Source organism: Canis lupus, chromosome 24 (genome assembly GCF_048164855.1).
Source record: "Canis lupus baileyi chromosome 24, mCanLup2.hap1, whole genome shotgun sequence".
Taxonomy (NCBI): Eukaryota; Metazoa; Chordata; class Mammalia; order Carnivora; family Canidae; genus Canis; species Canis lupus.
In genome coordinates, this window is record NC_132861.1 from 31,613,676 (window position 1) to 31,640,352 (window position 26,677).

The 26,677-nt window shown below is 38.7% G+C and overlaps 1 protein-coding gene across 2 annotated transcripts in view; it reads right to left on the reverse strand.

The window, feature by feature from the left end:
* Positions 1 to 13,771: 13,771 nt before the first annotated feature.
* The window catches only part of SCARA3 (scavenger receptor class A member 3), a 75,708-nt gene continuing 62,802 nt past the window's right edge, over positions 13,772 to 26,677 (reverse strand). The window contains exons 6-7 of one of the 2 annotated variants that reach the window (XR_012016488.1): positions 19,027 to 19,151; positions 13,772 to 14,352 (exon numbers count right to left, since the gene is read on the reverse strand). The gene's annotated coding sequence lies outside the window, so the exon portion shown is untranslated. Of the gene's footprint in view, positions 14,356 to 19,026; positions 19,152 to 26,677 lie in introns of both variants that reach the window. The other variant, XR_012016487.1, reaches the window with a different exon arrangement.

Below are 26,677 nucleotides of genomic sequence, written 5' to 3' on the forward strand. Positions count from 1 at the left end.
AGCATGATGCTCAGGACCCCGGGATCATGCTCTGAGCCAAAGGCAGACAGTTAACTGACTGAACCACCGAGGCACACCTCTTCTTTTCTTTTCTTGAATAATTCACTCCTAAAACCACGATGTGCAGCTGAGGAGTAAAATAGATATCCATGCTGTGGTTTGGGGACAGCGGAGACCAGGGGGTACAGAGTGTGTCCTTATGGATGGGTGCACTGCCAGTGTTGGGGTCAGAGCTGAGTAGGACAAGGAGAGTGCCTGTAAAGAGGAGCATCTTGACACAGGGTATTGGAATGTGGGCAGGATGAAGAGGGTATCCATATAGTTAATGGCAGTACCTGAAGTGCAGTCAGTGCCCCAGTAGGGTGGGCAGAGTGATCCTCATAGGAGACTAAGTGGCAGCTGCTATGGGATATAGTGGAGGACTGATTCAATAGGTAAATACATTACAGATAATGGGAGCAATTGTCTAACCATTGGAAAAAAGGTATTACAAATACAGAAAGAGAAAAGCAGAATGGATCCTGTGGTGTTAGTTTGGAATTGAGCGCTATAGAAATAGAAATAAATATAGATGTGTGTGTATGTACACACATATATCTCCCCTATGTCCACTGAGAAAAGTTCTGTGAATGCAGACTCCCCAGAAAGCAATAAGCCCATCTAGAGTCCTGATCTTGTTTTCTAAATACCATTCTATACTAAAAGAATCTGGATTTTTTTTAAATAAATGGTTTATTTCACAGCTGGGATGGGCAAAGGACAAGATGGACCTAGAACATAATGGGTACAAGTCAGAGAGGCACAGAGCTAGTCTGAAGGAGCATCTACTAATCATATCTTTGACAACTCGAGCACCAAACTAAATAATGTTAGCAATGTATTATAATCCATTTAATAAAATAGGAAAACTTGAGTCTACACAATATAAATGTATAAATAATTAAACTGAAAGTTGGACAAAAAGTTTTTAGAATACCTCTCCACAAAATAGGTATTCATTACAAAGGGCAAAAGAGTTACTTTACAATGGAGAAAGTTAGCGATACCACATTAATCAAGTGATAAAAACAAACATCATTTGTAATTCATCATATTGAAATCAGGTGTCACCTAATAAGATGCAGTGTTGTCACTTCTGTGATATTTTTGCCCTAGATGCATAACCTGAATCTAATCATGAGGAAACATCAGACTAACACAAACTGTAGGACATTCCACGAAATGGCTGCACTAGAATCCTCAAATATCAAGGGCATGATTTTTAAGGAAAGATGGAGAACTGTTCTAGACTGGAAGAGACTAAAGAAACATAACAGCTGTACAATGTATGATTGTATATGGATCTCTTGTTACTTTTTTTTTTTTTTTGGATCTCTTGTTATAAAAGACAACGAGACCATGACAAAACATTCTCATTTTGATGATTGTGCTGTTCTTATGGGGGAAAATATTTTTGTTTGTTGGAAATACAGCTAAAGGATTTGGGAGTTATAGGATATTCATGCCAGAAATTTATTTTAAAATTATTTTGGGAGGAGGGGAGTTCTTTGTACTTTACTTGCAAACCTTTTATAAGTTTGATTTTTTTCAAAACTAAAAGTGATAGCAAAAAATATATGTATTTCCTAGCTCTATGCATTAAAAATAATCAGGGCTGCATGAGTGGCTCAGTCAGTTAAGCATCCAACTCAATTTTAGCTCAGGTCATGAGTCAGAGTCCTGGGATGAAGCCGCACATCAGGCTCCACCCTCAACAGGGAATCTGCTTGAGGATTCTCTCCTTCTCCCTGTGTTCCTCCCCTCACTTTTATTCTCTCTCTCTGAAATCAATCAATCTTTAAAAATAATTAGAAGCTGTGATCAACCAGTAGCAATGAGTGCCTCCTGTGCCCAGATTATGAATTCTAAATATCATTTTCCACCAAAAGGAGTCAGAATTCCTTAAAGAGCACCGAAATATAGGTCCAAGACTAAAAATATACAAGATAAGCCAAGAACATATTATCATTCCTGAAAGCAAGGAAACCAGCAATGACTATTAAGGTTGGGTTGGAAGAATTCAGGAACACACTTGAAGAGGCCAAAGATGGGACTATTTGACCACAAATAAGAATAATAAGTACAGGGACGCCTGGATGGCTCAGCGGTTGAGTGTCTGCCTTTGGCTCAGGGTATGATCCTGGAGTCCCAGGATTGAGTCTCACATTGGGCTCCCTGTATGGAGCCTGCTTCTCTCTCCTTCTGCCTGTGTCTCTGCCTCTCTCTCTGTGTGTCTCCCATGAATAAATAAATAAAATCTTTAAAAAAAAAAAAAGAAGTGCAATAGGTTGAAACACATCCAAATTGTTAAAACCCATGAGTTCATTATAATGATAAAAACAATAAAAATAACTCATAGGTCATCTTTGCATGACATATGGGGGGCAGGTAAAGTATTCTGAACACTAGGGGAAAAAAGGAAGGGAAAAAAGAATTCAATCTGCCTTTCCTAGAGGAATTTTATATCATTATTGGAGGTAATCATTATTTGAGTTTTGATAGTCTTCTCTCTGTAAGAATTCCTCAAGGTAATCATTATTTAAGGATAAAGTCTTCTCTCTGTAAGAATTCCAGCTGGTAAGTGAAGATGCAACACTAAAATCATCATGCTGCAAAACCCTTATGAGCTAGTGGACCTAAATAATGATCATCAATTTTCACTAATATCAGAAAAAGATCAGTAGATATTATGCACTTCTTGATACAACATCACCCACAAAGAATTTTTGTTAAAAAAATCGTACCGCATATGTATATATCTAAGTGAGAGTTTACTGTCAGGAAATATCTGGGGCAGAGGAACAGGTTTTAAAAATGTGACCAGCATAATTGAGAATATGGGAAACTCTAGAGAGGAAAAAATGACCTGGTTTTGTCAACAAACCAAGTTCAGAAGAAAAAAGAGGGAGCAGGAACGTGTAGTTTCAAAGAGATTTAAGAGACGTAATAGCCAAATGCTATGTGAACATTGGGGGGAAATTTGGACACTGACTGAATACCTTATGATAGTATGGATTTGCTTCAAAACAATCTATTTGTGGAGAGGAGAAGTGGAGTAAGCAATGACACAATGGAAAGAAGTATATAAATAAACCATGGGTTTATTTCTTTTTTTAAAATCTGAGTGATCAGTTCAGAGTAGTTCAATACTCTCTACTTTTTTACTTTTTTTTATTTTTAATTTTAGTTTTAATTTTTGGGAGAAAGAGAGAATGCAAGTTGCATGGGGCAGAGAGACAGGAAGAGAACCTTAAGCAGACTCTGCACTGAGCCCTGAGCCTGATGTGGAGCTCGATCTCACAACCCTGAGATCATGACCTGAGCCAAAATCAAGAGTCAGACACTTAACCGACTGAGCCACCCAGGCACCCTTGCTCTCTTTTTTTGTTATGCTTTAAATTTTCCATAATAAACATTTCTAAATGTAAGTAAACTCACTGTACCTATTGATTTCTGCCTAGGTTGTTCTGGCTCTGGTGCCTCTGTTAACCTGCCTCCCACTACTTCTGAGGGGAGCAGGAGACCCTCTATCATGTAGTGTTAATGGTATCCCCTTGAACAGAAAACGTTTCTTCTGTCTCCATCCAACAATAAGGGAGTAGAAACAAGAGAAAGTGTTGATGAGGTGGGCAGTGTAGGGTCTCCAATAGCAAACATAAAAATTGCTTGTGAGGCTCAAATATCTGAGAGAATATATACGAGAGAGCCTATATGTAGAAAATGATATGCAAATGTAAAGTGAGATTGTTTTTATTTTCAATTCCTTCTCCTGAAAAGAATTTTTCTTGGCCCTAAGCTATAAGGATATAGGGAAAAATTAGTATAAGGGAATTATTCAAGACTAAAAGACATTTCTCTTTGATTTTCTGTGACCATATACCACTGAATTTGTTGACCTGGTGATCCTGACATCTGTGTCTTGGCGTAGAGCTACCTAGGCCAGCCCATCAACCAGTCGCTGGGAGGGAGGGAAGAAAGGAGGAACAGTGGGTGGGATTTTGCCCAAGTGACGAAGTATATGAATCAGAGTTGGCTGGAACCATGCATTAGCACTAGGTTGGCCATGCAAATGGCACAGCTGGATTTTCTGGCTCCAGCCCTGGGCCAGCATCCCATGCTTTTGGGCATAGAAGGGCATTTTGGGAAGTCAAGCAGCTGTCCACTTAGCAATGGAGCTCCACTGCTCCTCTGGGTCTGAGGGAATCCAAGGGCAGACAAATGAGTCTGAGCTGAAGTCCGTGGGACTTGAGGCACCATTCCTCCAAACCTTCCCCTTGCCCTGGTATTGAATAACACTATCCAAAGAGGCGCATGGTAGGAGCTTTCTGGGCCCAATAAGATCTATTAAAGAGAAAAACAGGGTGATAGAAGCCCAGATGGGTGTGTAGAGGCCATGGCACTGTGGGAAAGAAGCTGGGACCTTGTTCTAGTTCTGCCTCTTCCTGGCCTGGTCACCTACTCCTCTTCCCTGGGTCCAAGTCACCCCAGGTCTTAAGGAGGGAAATCTTTTCTTGCAGAATCTCCTTAAGTGATTCTGATAATCACACAGGTTAGAAACTATGTGCTAAACTACATGAAGTCTCCTGCATCAGTCTGTTCCTGCCTGATCCTTTGCCTTTCTCTGAACTGTGTTCATTAAATCAAATAATGAAATATATGGGAAGTGCTCCTTCAAGGGGTGGGGAGAAAGGAAAACTGACATTTCTTGAGGAGATTTTTGTGCTGGATATTTTACCAACTTCATCTCTGTGCCCTCTGACCAGAAGACAATCACAGACTGTAGATATATTTTCAGCAACTTGCCTTCCTTTCCTTCCCTGACTCTTCCTGACAAGGGTACTCTGCTGGGGTTCTCCTCATACTCTAAGAGCCTGGGGGGTGGTGAGGCAGAGAAGGATAGGAATGAGAACTCACATTTCTTTTTTGTTATTTTATTTACATTTAATTTTTTAAACTAAAAAGTTGTATAAAAGAAACATCTGTATGTGGTTTTGAAAGTCTAATGAAAAACAGTAACCATCTGTTTTACTTCTCCCTACATTCCGAAACCTTTTCCTCACCAACCACCTACACAACCACTTCCACCCATTTCTATTGGTAGTTAACTTTACAATACAAAAATAATATACTACTACTTTTTTCTTGATATGTCAGTTTTAGACATATTTATTGACATTACTGTTATGGTAGTATATGATGTCGGCTCTCATTACATCTGTTGTCTCCCCATCTTCTCAGTGTAGTTAAGTTACTATTTTTTATTTTATATCAATAATCAGGGTTTACATCATTAAGATCTTGTAAGCACTGTTTGCAGCAGAGTCAAGTAGCACACTATGATTGCATTCTCTTTCCTGTATAGTTTTTTGTTTTTCCTGGAGTTATTAATTGCTCTTGTCTTATTTGCATCATTTTCCAGACTTCTTTCCAGAAGCTCCATTATATAATCTACCATATCATTTACATTGCCAGGTCTATGTTTTTTTGTTTTTTGTTTTTCCAGAGAACTCCCTTTCAGAGAACTCAGTATTTCTCCAGCCTGGACAAGTCATATTCTAGTTCTGCTGTAGAGTCCTCTAAGATGTTTTTTTCACTACTACTCTAGGTTGCAATCCCATTTCCTGGAATCTATGACTTCTCTCTAGATTTACTTTTTTCGTTTTGCTGGTCCCTATTCTCCCATAGTTTCCTAAGTCTGTTTGGATGGGAACTAAATTTTCTGAATCTTGGCATGTTCAGAAAACATTTCTCTCCTCCTCTCATACTAGGCTAATAGATTAACTGAATAAGAAAACAATTTTCTATCATTATTTTAAGATACATTTAAGAATCCAGTGTCTTTCTTATCCTTTGTGTATTTTTTTCTTTCTTTTGTCTTTAGAAGCTTGTAAATTCTTGCTTTATGTTTGGTGCCCTGAAATTTTAGGATCAAACTTTTAGGTTTAGATTTTTAAAAGTTCTTTGTTCTGGGCTTTTGGTAGGTTCTTTTAATCCAGTGACATGTACTCTTTAGTTCTGCAAAAAAATAAAATAAAATAAAATAAAAATTCCTTCTATTATTTATTTCATAAGTTCTTCTTTTCCATTTTCTCTTTCTCTGGAATTTCTGCTAGTCAGTTGTTGAGCCCCTTGCATTGATCCCTTAACTATCTTATCTTTTCTCTCTTATATCTAAATTCTACTTTTTTGGAAATATCCTCAATCTTATTTTCTAACCCTTCTATTGAATGTTTTCTTTTATTTTTTAATTTCTTTTTTTTTTTTAATTTTTATTTATCTATGATAGTCACAGAGAGAGAAAGAGAGAGAGGCAGAGACATAGGCAGAGGGAGAAGCAGGCTCCATGCACTGGGAGCCCGACGTGGGATTCGATCCCGGGTCTCCAGGATCACGCCCTGGGCCAAAGGCAGGCGCCAAACCGCTGCGCCACCCAGGGATCCCTTATTTTTTAATTTCTAAGAACTCTTTTTGTTAAATGATTATTCTTTCTTCATAGCACCTTGTTCTTGTTTTATGGCCTCTCATATTTCTATGAATATGTGAGATCTATCATTCATATTTAAGAATGAGAAACCACAAAAGTTGACTGTAAGCTCCGTGTTGCTTATCACTTTAGGATGAATGAAATGAGACTTGGCCATTTCTTTGGAAGACACCACCCCCAGAATATTAGTATCTGAGAGTTTTTTCCTTAGGCACCATTCAGATCTCTTGTTGTCTCATGTCTCATTTGCTCCAAGAGCCTTCTTCTAACAGTCTCTTCACATTCTCATATTTTCTCTCCTTCAGTCAAGTCTTCATCCTGGAGCCACAGCTCATTTCTCTGCTGAAAGCCTCTATTATAGTGTAGACTTGGGCATGGAACTCAAGCATGGATAGCCAACCTCCACTGTCCTCTTCAGTCTCTCTCTTCCCTAATATCCTTGCTACCACACATGCTCCATTTCTGGGCATTCTGAATGATTTCTGTTCATCTGATTAAGCCATACTTTCTTTTACTGCCACATCCATGCACATGTTCCTCTTTTCTTTCCTTTCTTTTCAAAAACTCCTTCCTATATTACCAAACTCTGCTTAGATGCCATATCCATGAAAGATTTTCCTTGTCCCCAAACTACTATGTGTTTCTATATATAGCCCTAGGGTAGCACTACTAGTCCTTGCTAAGCTATAAGCTCCTTTGGAACAGGGACAATAGTTTGATTACTATTGCATCCCCAGTGCCTAGCACAGTACTTGGCACATAGTAGGCACTCAATAAATGGCTGTTGAACAAATAAACATACAAGTAAATGACTGGATTCCCATATTCATATGCAGAAATTGAGGTTTGGAGAGGCCAAGCAAATCATCCAAGTTCACCCAGCTGGGATCTGGATTGAAGTCTCTTTTGGTTCCAAACCCTGGGAGGGCCCCCGTTTGACAATAGGCATATAATCTTTGAAGCTGCACTTACTTCCCTAGGCCCTGGCCTCTGGCTCAGATATGTTAACCTTGGCCCCCCCAGGGATTAAATTTCCAGTGTCCTCTGGGGTGGCTTTACCACCAGCATTATTTTCAGCTGCTCCTGCCTGGGTCTGCCAACATCCTGCAGTGGGTTCCTGCTAGCCAATGCCCGTTATAAAAGACACTAGCCTCAGAGGGAGGCAGAGGGTCATTCCCCATTCTGTACCAGGCTCTTTGGATCTGTGCTTCCTTCCCTCCCCCACTCCTGAACTCACCCTTGCACTCATTTTTCCAGCCCTTGGCATCCATAGAAATTCAGACTATGAGGATTTTTATGGAGGAAGTGAGTGGGAAATGTGAGAGAGGCAACTTGTTGGTGACCTTACTAATTACTCCCCTAATGAGCAGAGCCTTGAGTTCTATTTTGGCCCATTTCAGAGGACATTGCCCTCTGGGGAGAAGTTAGGGTTGAAAGTTCAGATTATTTTGCAGCTCTTGAAGCAAACATCCACTCAGAAAACATGATGTCACCAAGGATGGTTTGATTACCCTGTAGTGTGCTGGCAGCAAAAACACCCCTCCTTCATCTCCAGCTCACACTCCTTCAGGAGAGAGACAAGAAAAGCATTCATTTCAAAATAGGAATGATGCTCTGAAGGAAGCTGGCCCAGTGTCTTCTTGTTGTATGAGTATGTGTGTGTGGGTTTGTGTGTGTGTATGAGTCAAAGAGAAATAGAGACAGGGAGACAGAGATGGAGACAGAGAGACAGGCTGAGACAGTTCCAGAAATCAGAGATATATAACAAACCAGGGACTCTGTAAATGCTTTTATTAACTCTCTCTCCTGTTGAAACCACAGCTAGTTAAAAAAGCTTCCCTCTAGTCCAGCCCAGGCCAAGGTTTTTAATATTGACCCTAAGAAAAGCAAAGGGAGGGACACCTCCATGGCTCAGCAGTTGAGCATCTGCCTTCTGCTCAGGTTGTGATCTCTGGTCCTAGGATCGAGTCCCGTATCGGCCTGCCTCTCCTTCTGCCTATGTCTCTGCCTTTCTCTGCATGTCTCTCATGAATAAATAAATAAAATCTATTAAAAAAAATAAAAGGGAGCATGGACTAAAATTTCTTTTGCTGTCCCTGGTGACTTACGCTCTGAGAGGCCAACATGGATCCCCAAGAATCTGGCAGGAGAACATTAACTCTTCATATCCACACCATTCGTCCTTCACTCTTCCCTCTTTCACTCCTTTTCCTTCTGCTTCGATTCCTTTCTTATTTCAGAAGTTCCTCTCTCTCCCTTTTTCTCACCTTCTGCTTCCTTTTCTTATCCCCTTCTCACCTTAAGTTAATAATACCGATTAGTAGATGCCAATCCCTCATTTTGCTAAAACATCTTATGTGTAGTGCATCGTCTAGTGAGAATTGTTTTTTTGCCTTTGAATGTTTTGCAAAAGTAACCCTTGCTTTTTGTTAAAAAAGAAATTAGAAAATACAGGTGAGCAAAAACCAAAGAAAAACACAACAAACGTTTTAAAAGTTCACTTCATATTCGTATTGTTGACATTTTGGTGTCTGTTCTCCCAGATTTCTTCTTAAGAATAAATACTTCAAAATCTAGTAGGAGATTCTTTAGGAGTCAGGAGTCCTAGGTCTAGACTTGAAGCTCCATCTTGAGCTCCATCACCCCCCTCCCCGCCCCACCTCATCTGGATCCCCGTTTCCTTGGCCTACACCTGTATAGCAGGAAAAGGCCTGGCTGTGCCACCCAGTAACCACACCCAGGTTGAGAGACCAGATTTTTCTCTCAAGGAAGCCCCAGCCTGTTGCCTTTTGCCACCATTTCAGGAATCAGACCTAGAGTCTTGGCCTAGCTACACACCCCCTCACATCCCTTTGGGCCTCACCCGACTTCTCAGCTTTCACTTTTTCTGCTAACGTGTTGGAAATTGCAGCATGCTCCTGTTTTCCCTCCACCTGCACTAACAAACACAAAGTGCTGCCCCAAGCACTATTACCCACAGTCTAAATGTCCTCCGCCAGGCACAGGGGCTGCCTAATAGCATGCTGAGGGTTCCTGGGCATGGGTCCCTTCTCCCTTGATGTACCCTGACTGGCAGCACACGGGAGGCTCCTCTCCTGTGTGTCTCAGGGCTGTTTTTTTCCCTTGAAGCATTGTGGCCAAGTTTCCGTGGCCCTGTGCTCAGGGACCCAGGGCCAGGGCTGTGGGTGTGGGCAGCTTTCAGTTCCATGTGGGTTCTCAACAGGAAGGACTTTCATGTGGGTGCCAGCGGGACTCCTGCGCCCAGCTTCGCCCTGGCAGGGCCTGAGGAGGGAGACTGCAAGTGTGAAAAACACTCTGTTTGGGAGCTAGTTGGTGGGAAGGAAAGACAAAAGGGAGGGAGGACAGGCAAGTCAAAGCTTTTGTCCAAGCTGAGACATGACTTTGTGGAAATGAGATGATACAGCCTTTTCCACCCAAGAAAGCCTTGGCAGGGACACACGGAAGAAAAGTGTGTTGGGTGGGAATAGAAAACAGTTTCTCAAGGCTGCCTTTGCTCCCTCCCTCTCCCCAGGCTCATGGAGCCTAATCAGGTCAAGCATCCAGCTCTGCTGCCAGACACAGTGGCATTGTTTAAATCCCCGGTCTCCCCAACCCCCATCCCCTCTCCCCACTGAGAACTGAGTTCTGGCAAAGGAGGCCCTGAGGGACAGGCCTGAGAGGACAGAGGCCCAAGGTCTGGGATGCAGGGTCACTCCCTCTGTCACTCTCTCCTTCCTCCCACTGGGTATTTTTCTCCCTGGGAACTGAAGAAGAAAACAAGTCTGCTTCTGGAAAACCTGAAGGCTGTTTTTGTTTACTTAAAGTCACTTTCCTACCAAACTGCTCCCTGGAAGGTCAGCACTAAGCCCAAGCAGTGCTGGCACTTGACAGAGGGTTTAGAAGGTGTTGGGAGAAAGGAAACTGTTGGCTACCTGGGGTCAGATGACTTTAACAGTAGGTAAATGGCAGGCCAGGTGGTGGGGAGTGGAGCTTCCTGGAGATGGGGCTCTGGAAGGTTTTCACTCTCCATAAAACTTAAATAGGCCTTGTTTATCTGCCTTCCAGAACACTGAACGTCATGGTAGAGAGGCCAGAGCCATGGGCAGGACACAGTGAACTTGGCACAGCCTCTGGCTTCACCTTTCCGGGCCTGTTTGCATGAGGGGATCAAAGCAGAACCTTGAGATCCCTACACACCTGTATTTGTCTGGGACTCTCCCAGTTTTAGTAATGAAGATGTGGGTGGTTGGTCACGTCAGTCCCGGACCTCAAGCAGCTCATGGTCTGGAAACAGTGGCAGACACGTAATAGCATGTGATGAATGATCGAATAGAGGGTATGAGCATGGGACTTGGTGAAAGTAGAGACTAGCTCTTGCTGGGGCAGCTGGGAAATTTTACCATATCCACACCTGTGGACAATGGGAAGGTAGGGATAGATTTTTTTTAATCTACTGTATTGAAGTATAATTAATAAAGAATACAACGTACATACTTCAATGTACAATGAATTTTGGCAAATCCATATGTCCATGTGACAATGACACCAACTAGAATATTTGCCTCACCTCAGAAACTTCCCTAGTGTTCTTTTGCAAACAATCCCATCCTCACCATCTCACACCAGGTAGCCATTTACCTGGTTTCTATAACTACAGATTAGTTTTACCTGTTTTAAAATTTCATATAAATAGAATCATATAGTCTGTGCTCTTTAGAGTCTGACTTCCTTTGCTCAGGTTTCTTTTTTCTGAGATTCACCAAAGATGTATGTATCAGTAGTTGGTTCCTTTTTTTTCACTCTGGAATATGGGTATATGACAATTTGTTTATTCTTTTATCTATTGATGAACATTTAAATTGTTTCCAGGGCTTTTTCTATTTTGAATAATGCTGTTATGAATACTACATGCAAGTCTTTGTGTCTCTTGAATAAATACCTAAAAGCAGAATTACTGGGTTATTTATTAGGTTATATGTTCAAATTTACAGAAAACTGCCTGACTTTTCCAAAGTGGTTGTATCATTTTACAATCCCACCATCAACGTATGAGAGTACTGGTTGCTCCACATCCTCATCAACATTTAATATTGTCAGTTTTTAAAATTTAAGCCATTGTAGTGAAATCTCATTGGAGTTTAATTTTCATTTTCCTGATGAATGTAATTGAACACTTCTCATGTACTTCTAGGTCATTCATGCATCTTCTTTCACAAAATGTCTGTTAAAATCTTTTACTTATTTTTAATTTGGGCTGTCTTTTTAAAATTGAATTGCTAGAATTATTTATATATGTTGAATGAAAAACCTTTGTCTAATAAATGTATTGCAAATATCTTCTCCCAGTCTGTGGTTTGTCTTTTTATTTTATTAAAGGTATATTTTGAAGAACAGAGGTTTTTAATTTTGATAAAGTATTATTTATCAAGATTTTTCTTTTATGGCTTGTGACTTTTGTATAGTAAGAAATCTTTGCCTATCACAAGGTCATGAAAACTATCTCTTACGTTTCCTTCTAGAAGTTTTATAGATTTAGTTCTTATATTTAGGTCTGTGGTCCATAAAAGATAATTTTTTGTGTATGGTATAAGGTAATGTCAAGCTTAATTTTTTCAATATAGAAAAAAATCATTTGTTGAAAAGTCTTTTCTTTCCTTATTGAAATCCTTTGGTGCCTTTGAAGAAAATCAATTGATAGTATATTCAGGTCTATCTGCATTTTCTATTTTGTTTAATCGATCTATATGTTTATCTTTACACTGTGATCACACTGTTTTGATTACTGTTACTTTAGAGTAACTCTTGATATCACATAGTAAAAGTTCTCTAATTTGACTCCTCTTCAAAATTCTGTTGGCTTTTTCTAGATCCTTTAAGTTGTTTCCAGGGTTTTTTCTATTTTGAATAATGTTGTTATGAATATTACATGCAAGTCTTTGTGTCTCTTGAGTAAATACCTAAAAGTGGAATTACTGGGTTATTTGCATTTTCACATATATATTTTAGGATCAGTTTGTCAATTAAAAAATCTGCTGGGATTGTGCTGGGTATGCATAGAATCTGTGGATGAATATAAGGAGAATGGACATCTTAATAACACTGAATCTTCTTATATATGTGAACATGATATATATTTCCATTTGTAAAATATGTTAAAATTTGTCTCAGAGTTATTTTATAGTTTTCAATATAGAGATCATGCACATCTTTCATAAACTTTTTCCTATATATCTTATGTTTTTATTCCTATTGCTAGATAATTTTTTAAATTTTAGTTTTCTAATTATTTTGCTCCTGGCTTGTAAAAATGCAATGAGTTTTAGTGTATCAGCCATCTATGTCAGGACATTGATAAATTCCCTTACTAATAATTATTTTCTTGTAGATTCCTTAGGATTTTCTACATAAGCAACCCTGCAATCTATGAATAAAGACAATTTTCCATTACTCTTTCCAATACTTATTTCTTTATTTGCCTTATTTCACTGGTGAGGATCTCCAGCAAAATATTGACTAGAAGAATAAGAGATGAGATCCTTGCTTTGTTCCTAATTTTAGAAAAAGTCTTTAGTCTTTCACCATCAAATATAGGATTAGATGTAGGGTATTTTTTTTTTTTTTAGATTTTATTTATTTATTCATGAGAGACAGAGAGAGAGAGAGAGAGAGAGAGAGAGAGGCAGAGACACAGGCAGAGGGAGAAGCAGGCTCCATGCAGGGAGCCTGACATGGGACTCGATTCCGGGTCTCCAGGATCAGACCCCGGGCTGAAGGTGGCGCTAAACCACTGAGCCACTGGGGTTGCCCTGTGGGGTATTTTTTATAGATGTTATCAAATTGAAAATTTTTCTTTCTATTTATAATTTACTGGGAGTTACTTTTTAAAACCACAAAAGGCTGTTGAATTTTGTTAAATTACTCTTATTCATCTATTGAAAAGGTTATGTAAGCTTTCTCCTTTATTCTGTTAATGTGGTAAATTATCTTGATCAGTTTTCAAATGTTAAAATAATCTCTCATTTCTAGTATAAACTTCACTTGGTCATGGTGCAATATATATATATATATATATTTAAAGTATCGTTTAATTTTATTTGTTAATATTATTAATTGTACTCTTAAGAGTTTCATGAAGTTTAGGTGTCTATAATTCTCTTCATTGTAATGCCCTTTTCTGGTTTTGTCGCCAGATTTAAACTGGCTTACTCAGTCCATTTAGGTTGCTATAACAAAATACCACAGATTGAGTGGCTTATAAACAACAGACATTTATTTCCCACAGTTCTGGAGTCTGGGAAGTCCAAGATCAAGGCACTGGAAGATTTGATATCTGGTGAGGGCCCATTTCCTGGTTCAGTCTTCTTTTTGTCATAAAAGGGACATGGGATCTCCCGTAGGTCTTTTTATAAAGGCATTAAATCCCATTTATGATGGCTGTTTCCTCATGAACCAGTTGCTTCTCAAAGGCTCCACCTCCTAAAACCATTATCTTGCAGGTTAGGATTTCAACATAGGAATTTGGGGGGGACACAATTATTCAATCCATAGTACTGGCCTCACAAGATCAATTGAGAAGATTCCTCTTTTTCTCTATTTTCTGAAGTAGTTTGCATAAGAATGATGTTAGATCTTAAGTATTTTGTAGAATTCATCTGTGAAACCATCAGACTGGTTCTCAGTTTATGAGAAATTTTCTTTAATTAAAAACTCAATTGCTGGGGCACCTGTGGCTCAGTTGGTTGGATGTCTGACCCTTGATGTCAGCTCAGGTCTTGATCTCAGGGTTATGAGTTCGAACGCCATATTGGGCTTCATGTTGGGTGTGGAACCTACTGAAAAAAAAATCAATTGCTGTAACACATATAGTACTACTCAGATTTTGAATTTCTTCTTGAGTTAGTTTTTATAAGTTGTGCTATTTGAGGAATAATTCCATTTTATCTAAGTAATCAAATACATTGACATAACATTGTTCATAATATTCCCTTATTTTTTAAATGTTTGTATGATCTATGGTAATAGTATTTTTATTTATATTGAAATTTATATGCTCCATTTTTTGTTTATTATTAACCTTTCTAGACATCTATCAATTTTATTAATTTGTCCAAATAACCTATTTTTGGCCTTGTTAACTCTATTGTTTGTATGACTTGTTTCTTGTTCTTTTATTATTCTCTTACTTTAGATTAACTTTGCTCTTCTATATCTAGTTTCTTAAGGTTCTTTTAAGCTTTCTTCTTATTCAATAGAGATATTTAAGGCCATACATTTCCCTCTAAAAACTGCTTTAGCTGTACCCGATAAATTTATATAGGTTGCATTTTTCTTATTCATTCTAAATGTTTTCTAGGGGCACCTGGATGGGTGAGTTGGTTAAGCATCTGCCTTTGGCTTAGGTCATGATCTCAATCAGAGTTCTAGGATGAAGCCCTTCATCAGGATCCCTGTTCAGCGGGGATCTTCTTTCCCCTCTCCATCTGCCCCTCCTCCTGTTCACGTTCTCTTTCTCTCTCTCTCATAAATAAATAAAATCTTTAAAAATAAATAAATAAATAAAAACTTTCTCATCTCTCTTATGATATCTTCTTCACCGAGGTGTTTTTTAGTAGTATGACATTTAATTTTCAAGTATTGGAGGGATTTTCTAGATATTTTATTTTCATTGATTTCTAATACAATTACATTATAGTCAGAGAACATTTTATGTAAGATTCCAATCCATTAAAATTTATTTAGACTTAACTTATGATCCAAGATATATTTTATTTTGATGGCCTATATTTCCTTGAAATAAATGTTTATTATGTTCTTATTTGGCATAGCATTCTATAGTTATCGATCAATTCCAGTTGCTTCAGATTTTCTGTATAATTACTAGAGGTTTTTTTGTGTACTTATTTGTCAGTTCCTGAGGGAGGGGTGTTAAAATACCCAACTATGATTGTGAGCTTGTGTATTTCTTTATTTGGTTCTCTTATTTTTGCTTCATGAATTTTGAAGCTCTGTTATTGTTTATACATGCATACATTGTTATGTCTTCCTGGTGCATTATCTCTTTTATTATTCTGATATGTTCCTCTTTATCTCCTTTAAAGTTCTGAAGTCTGCTTTACCTGTTATTAATATACCCATTCCAGCTTTCTTATGCATGCTGCTGGCATGGTACATCTTTTGCCATTTATTACATCCAATCTATCTTTGTATCTAAAGTACCTCTATGTAGATAGCATCTAATTGGGTCTTTTTCTCTTAAAATATTTTATTTATATATTTGAGAGAGAGAGAGTGAGCAAGAGAGGAGAGAGCACACAAGCTGGGAGAGAAGCAGAGGGAAAAGGAGAATCAGACTCCACGCTGAGCAGGGAGCCTGATGTGACACTTGATCCCAGGAGCCTGGGATCATGACCTGAGCTGAAGGCAGATATTTAATGGACTAAGCCACTCAGACACCCCTAATTGGGTCTTTGTTAAAGAACTAGCCTGACAAACTCTGAATTTTAGAGTGTTTAGTCCTTCAACATTTAATGTAACTATATCCTATAATGTTATTATTTTCCTTAAAAAGTTATCTTTTCTCTAAGAAAACTTAGAGAAGATAAAAATTCCATACATTTTAATATTTATCCACTCATTTATCATTTCTGCTGCTCTTCTTTCCTTCCTATAGATACAAGTTTCTATCTACTATTTTCTATAAGCATGAAAAATATCCTTTAGCAATTCTTTTTTTAATATTTTATTTGTTTATTTGAGAGAGTGAGAGAGAGCACAGAGAGGGAGAGGGAGAGGGAGAAGCAAACTCCCTGCTGAGCAGAAAGCCCAATATGAGGCTCAATCCCAGACCCCTGATATCATGACCTGACCCAAAGGCAGACACTTAACCAACTGAGCCACCCAGGTACCACCACCCCCCCAGGTAGCAATTCTTATAATGAAGATATTCAACTCTGAATTCAGTCAGCCTTAATTTTTCTGAAAATATCTTTATTTTCTCCTCACTTTTGAAGGTTATTTTCACTGAATATAAAATTCTATGTTAACAATATTTTCTTTTAAAACTTCAAAGATTTTATTTTATTGTTTCTTGTGTCTATTGATTCTGATTAAACAATTAACAGTATTTCATATCATTCTCCCTCTGTATGTAATGTGTCTTTTATTCTCTGCTTATTTTTAAGATTTTCTCTGTATCTTTGGTTTTTGGAATTTGACTAGTAAGTGCATAGGTGCAGTTTTCTTTCTATTCTTTGTCAACTTTCTTTTTCATTCTCCAATTTCATGTATGTTGGACTATTTGACATTTTTCCAAGTGCTCCTGAGGTTCTGTTTATTTTTCTGCTGTATTTTTCCCTTCAATTTGGATAATTTTAATTGAGCTGTCATCACGCTTTTCTGACTTTTTCTTTTCCATTGCCAATGGTCATATTTTTACTCTTTGTATGCTAACACTTGGGTAACCTCTGGGTCAGTTTCTTTCTTTCTTTTTAAAAGATTTTGTTTATTTATTTATTCATGAGAGACACAGAGAGAGAGAGGCAGAGACACGAGCAGATGGAGAAGCAGGCTCCATGCAGGGGGCCAGATGTGGGACTTGATTCGAGGTCTCTAGGATCACACCCTGGGCCAAAGGCAGTGCTAAACCGCTGAGCCACCTGGGCTGCCCTCTGGGTCAGTTTCTATTGCTTATTTTTTTCTTGATGATGGTCACATTTTTCTTTTTTAGAGAGGGAGAGAGAGAATTTTCTTTAAAGTCTTTATTTATTTATTCATGAGAGACACAGAAAGAGAGAGGCAGAGACATAGACAGAGGGAAAAGCAGACTCCAAGCCTGACGTGGGACTCCATCCCGGGTCTCCAGGATCCCACCCTGAGCAAAGGCAGTTGCTTAACCGCTGAGCCACCCATGCATCCCAGAGAGAGAGAATCTTAAGTACACTCTATGCTCAGCGCAGAGCCCAACATGGGCTTGATCTCACAACCTTGAGATCATGACTTGAACTGAAATCAAAAGTTGGATGTTCAACTGGCGGAGCCATCCAGGTACCCTAATGGTCAGATTTTTCTGGGTTTTGTTCTTTATGAGGGGCACACTAGTAATTTGGGGGTATTATTGATGACACATTTTAGAGACTATGGAATCTGTTTTTTTCCTTAGTAGAGTATTGACTTTTGTTCTAGTAATTGGTTTGATCACTGGTTGATCCCTCTGAATTTGACTCGATGTTTATGCTTTTTTTTACAGCAAGTTTTGTTATTCCCAACCCTCTAACTTCATGGAACTCAACCTCCAAACTTTGTCTCTTAGACATTTCCCCCAGAGCTTGGCTTTAGTTGTTTGGGGTTTTTTGTTTGCTTGTTTAGGGTGAATCTAAGATAAGCCTTACTCTAGGGTGTAGTTCTTACTCCTAAAGCACAACTTTTCTGATGTCTCAGCCTGATGTCCTAATAACATCTCTCCACTCTGCTGCATGGATCTCCAATATCCCCAGGACTTCTTGATCTCATATCTCTGTGCCATTCTCAAGCCCATATTAGCCTCACAAGTATTCCTTTGTAGTCTTTACTTGTATGTGTACAGCCCTCATCCAAAGTGCTATAGGTAACTCAAACACAACTTTTGGGCCTTTTGTATGCATGCTTCTTTCTTATTCATTGTTCTGCTCTACAATTTCCAGTTGTTTCAGCTACTTCAAACTCTGACTCCTCAGCTCAGGAGATTAGACTTTAACCCTCTGCCCTCTGTTACAAAACTGTTCCCAGAGTGATCATGAGTTCATCTTGTGGGTTTTCTTTCTCTGGAGGACTAGAGTCTTGTATTACCTACTATCCACTGTCTGAAAACAGTTTTGTCACATATTTTGTCCAGTTTTATTGTTGCTTTGTTGGGAGGCTGGTATGGTACCAGTTACTCTGTTATATCCAGAAGTTGAAATCATCCAGTGGATTTCAGATAAGGAAGCTTCAACATCACTTCATTCTGTATCATATGGTAAGGTATTGGGGGAGACTACTTAGAAAACCCTTGATCAAGGGATGCCTGGGTGGTTCAGTGATTGTGCATCTGTCTTTGGCTCAGGGTGTGATCCCAAGGTCCTGGGATCAAATCCTGCATCAGCCTCCCCGCAGGAAGCCTGCTTTCCCCTCTGCCTGTGTCTCTCTCTCTCCCTGTGTCTCTCATAAATAAATACATTTTTAAAATCTTAAAAAAAAAGAGAAAACCTTTGATCTACTCTGATAAGGATGGATTACTTTACTGAACTCTACCACATTTTCCACTCCATTTACATGTATTCGTTTTTCTCTATTCCCTTTTCCTGCCCTCTGGTGATTTGATCTTGCTGAGACTGAGGTGACACAAAGATAGATTTCTTTGGCTCACCTTCCAGCAGGCAATAAATAGGCACATATCTCTCTATGGTTAGCTTCCATTTCTCTTCCTGTTTCCTGTTATTCTGAATGAGTCAAGCTTACAAATTAGATCATAAATAACTTGTACTTACCAAACTCTCGTGGAGGTGAGCTTCTTATTGATCAGAGCTTTGTTTATTTCTCATTCCCACACATTCTCTCACCTTCTCCTTCTCAGCCATTCTTTTCTCCAACTATCTGTCATTCATTTCTTCTCCTTTAAAAAAAAACATTTTACTTATCCATGAGAGACACAGGCAGAGGGAGAAGCAGCCTCCATGCAGGGAGCCTGATGTGGGACTCGATCCCAGGTCTCCAGGATCACACCCCAGGCTGAAGGCAGCACTAAACCACTGAGCCACCCAGGCTGCCCTCCTTTCTTCTCCTAAACATGCTTTTCCTCTACTTGCTTTCCTATTTAAAAAAAAAATTGTCTCTTGAGTTATATATATACCTATCTCTGTGTAAATCAATTAATACATGTAAATCAATGTACATTATATTATTTACATAATTAATATTATAATTATTTATAGCATTTATATTATATGATAAATTATTTACATGTATTAATTTATTTACATATGTATACCTGATGAGGGGTGTTCCTGCATATATTAGAGTTTGTGTGGCATAGTTTCTATGACATGAAGCTGGAAAAGATCCAGAGGAAGAGAATTATGTTCACTAAACATTGGTTCTGAGCCAAGGCACTAAAGTATACCTTTTATATACAAAATTCATGTAGCCTACTACTCTGTGAAGTAGGGATTCTTACACTTATTTTTTAGAAAGAAATAAGGCATTCAATGAAGCAAAAGTAAGTTGCCCAAGACACAGCTGGCAAATGACAGAGCAAAGATTCAAACAACATCTCTCTGGCTCAAATCTGGACTCTTTTCATCATGTGATACTTTCTAGTCAGCAAGATATCTGTTAAGAAAGTTGGTCAAAATGCATGTAGTTTCCTGATTCATGAGTTGGAATGATCCAGCATTGCCTTGATGGAAATTGTCAGATCTTAAAGTTCTTCTGTTATAATCTACATCTGAAACCTGTATGATCCGGGAGGCTTTATAATCAGGCACAAAAGAATGAGAATGATGGGAGAATTTAGCTGAGGATATCAGAGATTAAAGTAATTGAAAACTGCAGAGCGGGACTCATACAAGGGAATGGGTCCAAGGTCTAGGAGGACAAGTGATTGAAGATGAGGTCAGCAGGAAGAATAGAACCCTCAAGGGACAAAAGAACCATTCAGCCCTGAAATTTACAGGAATCTACAGTGGCAAGATTAATGTAGCAGACAGAGAGCCTTCCCAGAAGCCACTCATATGTGGAGTGACAGGGACCAGGTGAATGTAATGGTGAAATTTACAGGAATCTACAGGAGGCAGGATGAATGCAGCACACAGAGAGCTTTCCCAGAAGCCACTGGCAAGTGGATTGACAGGAACCAGGTGAGTGCAATCAGCCTCCCCTAGTCTCAGCAGGGGGTGCCAACATCATTTATAATCAGAGTGAATGAGTAGTCAGGTTAGAAATGTTAGCATGCCATGAAAGTATATTGAAATGAATCATGATGTCATGGCAAGTGCAAGAAGGGAAGGGGTCGAGAGTTTGAAAAAGAGAAAAAAGTAAAAGGAAGTAAAAATCTCTCAGAGATTCTGCTGCTCCAGCCAAGGGAGAGAAACTGAGCTGGGGGATTCAAATATGTGGTCCCTAGAAAGCTGTACTCTCACAAGAGCACTGATGATTTGCTGAACTTTCCCCAGTTTGGATTAAATGTAAATATTCCTTGGTTTGGAAAGGTAGCCTAGATTCTTTACTTTACTTTTTTATATTTTAAAATAAAAAGCAATCGCATAGGGGATCCTTGGGTGGCTCAGCGGTTGAGCATCTGCTTTCAGCCCAGGGTGTGATCCTGGAGTCTAGGGATCGAGTCCCACATCAGGCTCCCTGCATGGAGCCTGCTTCTCCCTCTGCCTCTCTTTCTCTCTCTCTCTCTCTCTCTCTGTGTGTGTGTATGTCTCATGAATAAATAAATAAAATCGTAAAAAAAAAGAAAAACAATTGCATAATACATTCACAAAATCCAAAAGGTTCAAAAGAACATAAAGGGAAAGGCTAGTCTTCCTCCTACCTCACAATTTCCTGACCTCCCCTTTCCAGAGGCTTCTATTATCAGGCTTTTATGGATCCTTCCAAACATATTCTCAGAATTTGAATATAGCTATGTATATACTTTTTTAAAAAAAGATTTTTTTTTATTTATTCATGAGAAACACAGAGAGGAGAGAGAGAGGCAGAGACATAGGCAGAGGGAGAAGCAGCCTCCATGCAGGGACCCTGACGTGGGACTCAATCCTGGGTCTCCAGGATCATGCTCTGGGCTGAAGCTGGCACTAAACCGCTGAGCCACCTGGGTTGCCCAGCTATGTATATACTTATATTTTTCACACAAATGATCACATAAGGTACATGTTCTTTTGCACATCAATTTTTATAAATTTTAACTTTTTAGATATATTTTGGAGATTATTCTTTATCAGTTCATAGAGGACTGCCTTATTACTTTTTAGTAGCCAGATAATTTTATGTTACAGATGTCTCACAATTTAACTAGTCTCAATGGGAACTCAGGTTAATTTCTAGTTGTTTGCTATTACATACTGGACAATAAACATCCTTGAACACATGTGGAATCAAGCTCAGCAAGGTGCTGGCGATTCCAAAGTAACTGGACAACTTCTGATGAGCTAGCTGTCAGGTGCCTTAATGCTGGGAAATGTTGCATCTCTCTGGCTAAAGGATAAATATATCAGTCTCTAGAAGTATGTGTCCTTCATAATAAATAACCTAAATCAGCTTTTTGGTCCAAATTGGTCTTAGGGGTTTCCTGGATCCCTAGGGGTCCACCCAGGGTCTGCCTCAGTTTGAGGTCACCTGAGGAAGCACACCTGGACCTGCTCTTGTCCTACCAGGTTCTGCAATGCACTGGGACCTTGAGAGGACTGGACAAGGTAACCCCCTAACATAGGGTTCCCCAGATCCTAGAGCAATTTAGTGCCTTCTCAGTGCCTGAACACCCATATCCAAACACAATAGGACTTTTGTTTCCAAAGACAGGGCTTGCTCTACCCACCTGAATCCCTCCTCTGTAATGTGGGAAGATCATGAGATATAAACGAGACACAGCTCAGTGCATTTTCAACCTCAAATTGGTCACCAGTTAGCTTGGAACTGCCACAGAATAATCACACTTGTTACAGAGCACCCATTTCACTTCCTCATTCCTCAGGAGCTTCCATCCTCAGCTTGGCTCGAAACCCTTTCTCTCTTGGCTTTCTAGATTCTGAGAAAACCAAGGCTCCAATGGTTCCTCCAAGTCAACCCCTTGGTTAGACACCACACCTAGACAGTGGCTCCCCTGAACATTTCCAGAACCGGTTTATCAAATTTCTCTCCCAGGATCCTTTCAGGCACTACCCCTGATTTTCAGGCCTTTTCTGATTGACTGGTTTGGTCACTGACTGGTTGACTGGAGTGCATGGAATCACACGGTAGGCAGGTCATGAAGTTCATGATAAAGGGCCAATGGCAAAATGAAGGATGTTGACTCAATTAGCATGTTATTAAGTAAGAGGCAAAAAAGATCTCAGACACCATATGCCTTATACCATTTGTTTTTTCTTATGTCAATGAAATTTATAAGACCTCCAGCTCAATTTTGAGTACAAGTGGTGATAGCAGCAGACACCCTTGTTCTTGATCTTAAAGAGATGCATTCTTTTTCTTTTTCTCTCAGTCTCGTGTGTGTGCATGCACACACACACACACACACACACAGGCACACGCAAGGACATTTTACTAATGAATATACTGGAAGATTGAGGGGAGAAGGTATGGCTATGTTCAGGGACTTTAATTGTCACCAGGCTCTGCGTTGCTGCTTTCTTAGAGTGGCTTCTTTCTTAGGCAGGATAGATATTCTCTAATTTTTAGGGAAACAGCCACAGACACTTCAAGCTTTCAGTCTTCTGACCTAGCTGCCCCATAAAGAGAAAGCACCTCTTTTCTAATATTCCCAGTGAAAAGTGTGGAGACTGACACTCTTTGGCTAATTGGTCCTGCCTGGGTAACACGTCCATTCCTGCACTGAATGTGAACAGAGCAGTGGTATTCCCACTGGTCAGACCTGAGTCATTGGTCTCCTTCTGGGAGGATGTAGGTGGGGGCGGGGGTTGACCCCTATTTGAACCACTTGAAGTGATTACTTGAAAAGTGACTCAGACACCTCAACAGCTATCTGCTATAGGTGGCATGTGAGCTGAGTTTGCAGGATAGGCAGGACTTAAGACTGGAAAGACAAGCAAAAAGGGAATTCTAGGAGGAAGAAATGATATAAGCAAAAACCATGGAGGTGACCTGGAGACAGTTTAACGAGCAGCCTGGTCTCCCTGGGAGGCTGCATGATGGCAAAAGAGGAGGAGGGCCTCTTGCCTTCTTTGTTTTATTTTTATTTTTTTAAAAAGATGTATTTATTTATTCATGAGAGACACAGAGAGAAGGCAGAGACATAGGCAGAGGGAGAAGCAGGCTCCTCACAGGGAGCCCAAAGTGGGACTCGATTCTGGAACCCCAGGATCATGCCCTGAGCCAAAGGCAGATGCTTGGCTGCTGAGCCACCCAGGCATCCCCCTTTGTTTTCTTTTTAAAATGACATTTGTTGTTGTTATCATCATCATTATTATTTGTCATTTAAATTATTATTATAGAGGGTTTCCAACAAAACAAAGAGACTAAATAATGTGTACCCATATACCACCCATCACCCAATTTTATAATTATCAGTGCTTTACCAATTGTTTTGTCTCTCTCATGTGATTTGTCTATCTTTGTGTTTAAAGCAAATCACAGACATTAAATCATTTCAGCTCTAAATATTTCAAGATATGTATCTTTAACATATACAAGTTTTTTTAAAAAAGTAATCAATACATTATCACACTTAGTAATTTCGTAATATGATCTAATAACAAATCTGTGTTCAAATTTCTATGTTTTTTCTCAAAAATGTCTTTATAAATTGATTTGTTTGAAATAAAATCCAAAGTTCAAAATTGCACTTGTTGATACATTTAAGTCTCTCTCTTTAATACACTTTTACTTGAAGATTAATTTTAAGTCTCTTTTAATCTATAACATTCCCTCTACTCTACTTTTCCCATGCCATTTATTTGTTGAAAAATGAGTCATTCTAGGTTGACAACTCAAGATCATGAAGATGGCATTAACATGTTTCTCTCTTTGGAGGTGTTGTAAATTGACTGTAAGATAGATCTAGAGGCTTGATTACAACTAGGGACAATTTTCTTTTCCTTCTTTATTTTGGCAACTTGACTTAATAGGTGGTGCTGTGTACTGTCTATTACATCATATCAGAAGGTATGCGATGTCTGATTCTCTTAAAGGCAACAGCTTCCATTTTTCACCTTTATGAAAGGTATTTGCTGTGAATTTTTTTTGGTAGATAATACATTTTAGGTTTAAAAATTCCAAGTCTGAGGCATCTGGGTGGCTCAGTCAGTTAGCATTTGCCTTTGGCTCAGGTCATGATCTCAGGGTCCTGGGATGGAGCCCTTGTCAAGCCCCATGTCAGGCTCCCTGATCAGTGGGGAATCTGCTTCTCTCTTTCCTTCTCCCTCTCCCCCTACTTGTGCTGTCTCAATAAATAAATAAATAAATAAATAAATAAATAAATAAATAATCTTTTTTTAAAAAGTGCACTAGTTTGATAAGATTTCTTAAAAGTCATGAATGGATGCCTTATTTATGAAACACTTTTTCTGCATCTATTCATCTGTTTCTTTTCTGATTCTGGTAACAAGCTTTTCTATCCTCACGGAATAGAGTTGGGGAAGTCTCCCTATTTTATCTCTTCTCTGGAAGAGTCTGTGTTGGATTAGAATTGTCTTCTTTGAATGTTTTGGTAGAATTTGCCTATAAGTATTTCTGCATGGGCCTGGTGTTTTCTTTGTGAGGATATTTTAAACCATAGATTCAATGTCTCTATGGCTTCAGAATATTCAGGTTTTCTATTTCTTGAGTCATTTTTGATGACTTACATTTTCCTATGATTTGTTGGTCCACCTGAGTTTTCAAAGGTACTGGCACTAAGTGTTCATAACATTTCTGTTTAATGTCATCTTTTTTATTCCTATTATCTTTTATTGGTACTTTCTCTCATCTGTCTTGATCAATAATGTCTATAGTTTATAAGTTGTATCAGTCTTTTAAAAGAATCCTCTCTCTCTCACTCTCTCTCTCTCTCTCTCTCTCTCTCTCTATATATATATATATATATATATATATATTTAAAAAAGAACCAACTTTTGGCTTTGTCAATCCTCACCATTCAAAACTTCTTTTTCCCTTTTCATTAACTTCATTAATTCTGGGCCTTTATTATTTCTTTCTTTCCTCTTGATGTGTATTCTGGTGTACCTCAAACTTTTCAAGTGGGCCATGTAGTTCATTTGTTTTAGCCTTTCTTCTTTTTCTAATATAAGTATACCAGACCATTAATATTCTCCTCAAGTATTGCCTTGGCTACACTCCTCAACTTCTGAGATTTAGATATTTCATTATAAAATAGCTTTAAAATATTTTCTTTGTCTATTTCAACCTAATTTTTATTATAATTTCTTTTTTTCTTTGTTTTTTTTAAGTAGGCTCCACACCCAACTTGGGGCTCAGAACTCACAACCCTAAGATCAAGAGTTGCATGTTCTACTGACTGAGCCAGTCAAGTGCCCCTATAATTTCTCTTTTGACTCATGAGCTTTTGGAAGTGAATTTCTATTTTTTAAATAATTTTTTTTAAATTGTGTGTTATTTTTACAATCCTTCAGTGGAATGCACAGATTACATATATTGTTTGTTGAGTTTCCCCAAATGTGTACATCTGTGTAAGTCACACAGCTGTAATGACAGACCATTTCCATGGGAGAAACGTGTCTTCAGGCTCTCCATCAATCCCTGCTCTTCCCTTGCACACCCTGAGGCTGCCACTATTCTGATCTCTAGCACCATAGAGTACCTTTGCATCTCCTACAATTTAATAGAAATGGAATCATACTATATCTACTCTTTTGTGTGTAGCTTTTCTTCAATAGAGTGGTTTTTTTTTTTTAATGTTATTGCTTGTATTTTGGATTGTTGTTTTCTTTCTTCTTCTTCAACCTCATCCTACTCTCCTTCTTCTCTTTCTTCTTTGGAGTAGTTCATATTCCATTGCATGAAAATACAATTTATCCATTCCTCTGTTGCTGGATATTTGGGCTATTTCCAGTTTGGGGAAATTATGATGAAAGCGGCTATGAATGTTTTTGTGCAAGTCTTTTTGTGGAATATGTTTTTATCTCTCTTGGGTAAATACCTAGGGGTGGAAGTGTTGAGTCATAGGGTAAGTGCATGTTTACCTTTACAAGAATCTGCTAAACTAGTTTTCCAAAGATGTTCTACCATTTTCACTCCCAACAGGAACATTCTATTGCTGGATATTTAAGTCTTTTCAGCTTTAATTTTTCTAGTGAATAAAATATGGTATCCTAGTTGTTTTCTGAAATCAATTTTATTGGTGTATAATTTGCATGCAATAAAATGCACACATTTTAAGTGTGTAAAGTGTGTAATTTCTTAAATTTTGACAAACGTACACACCTGTGTAATCACCTCCCT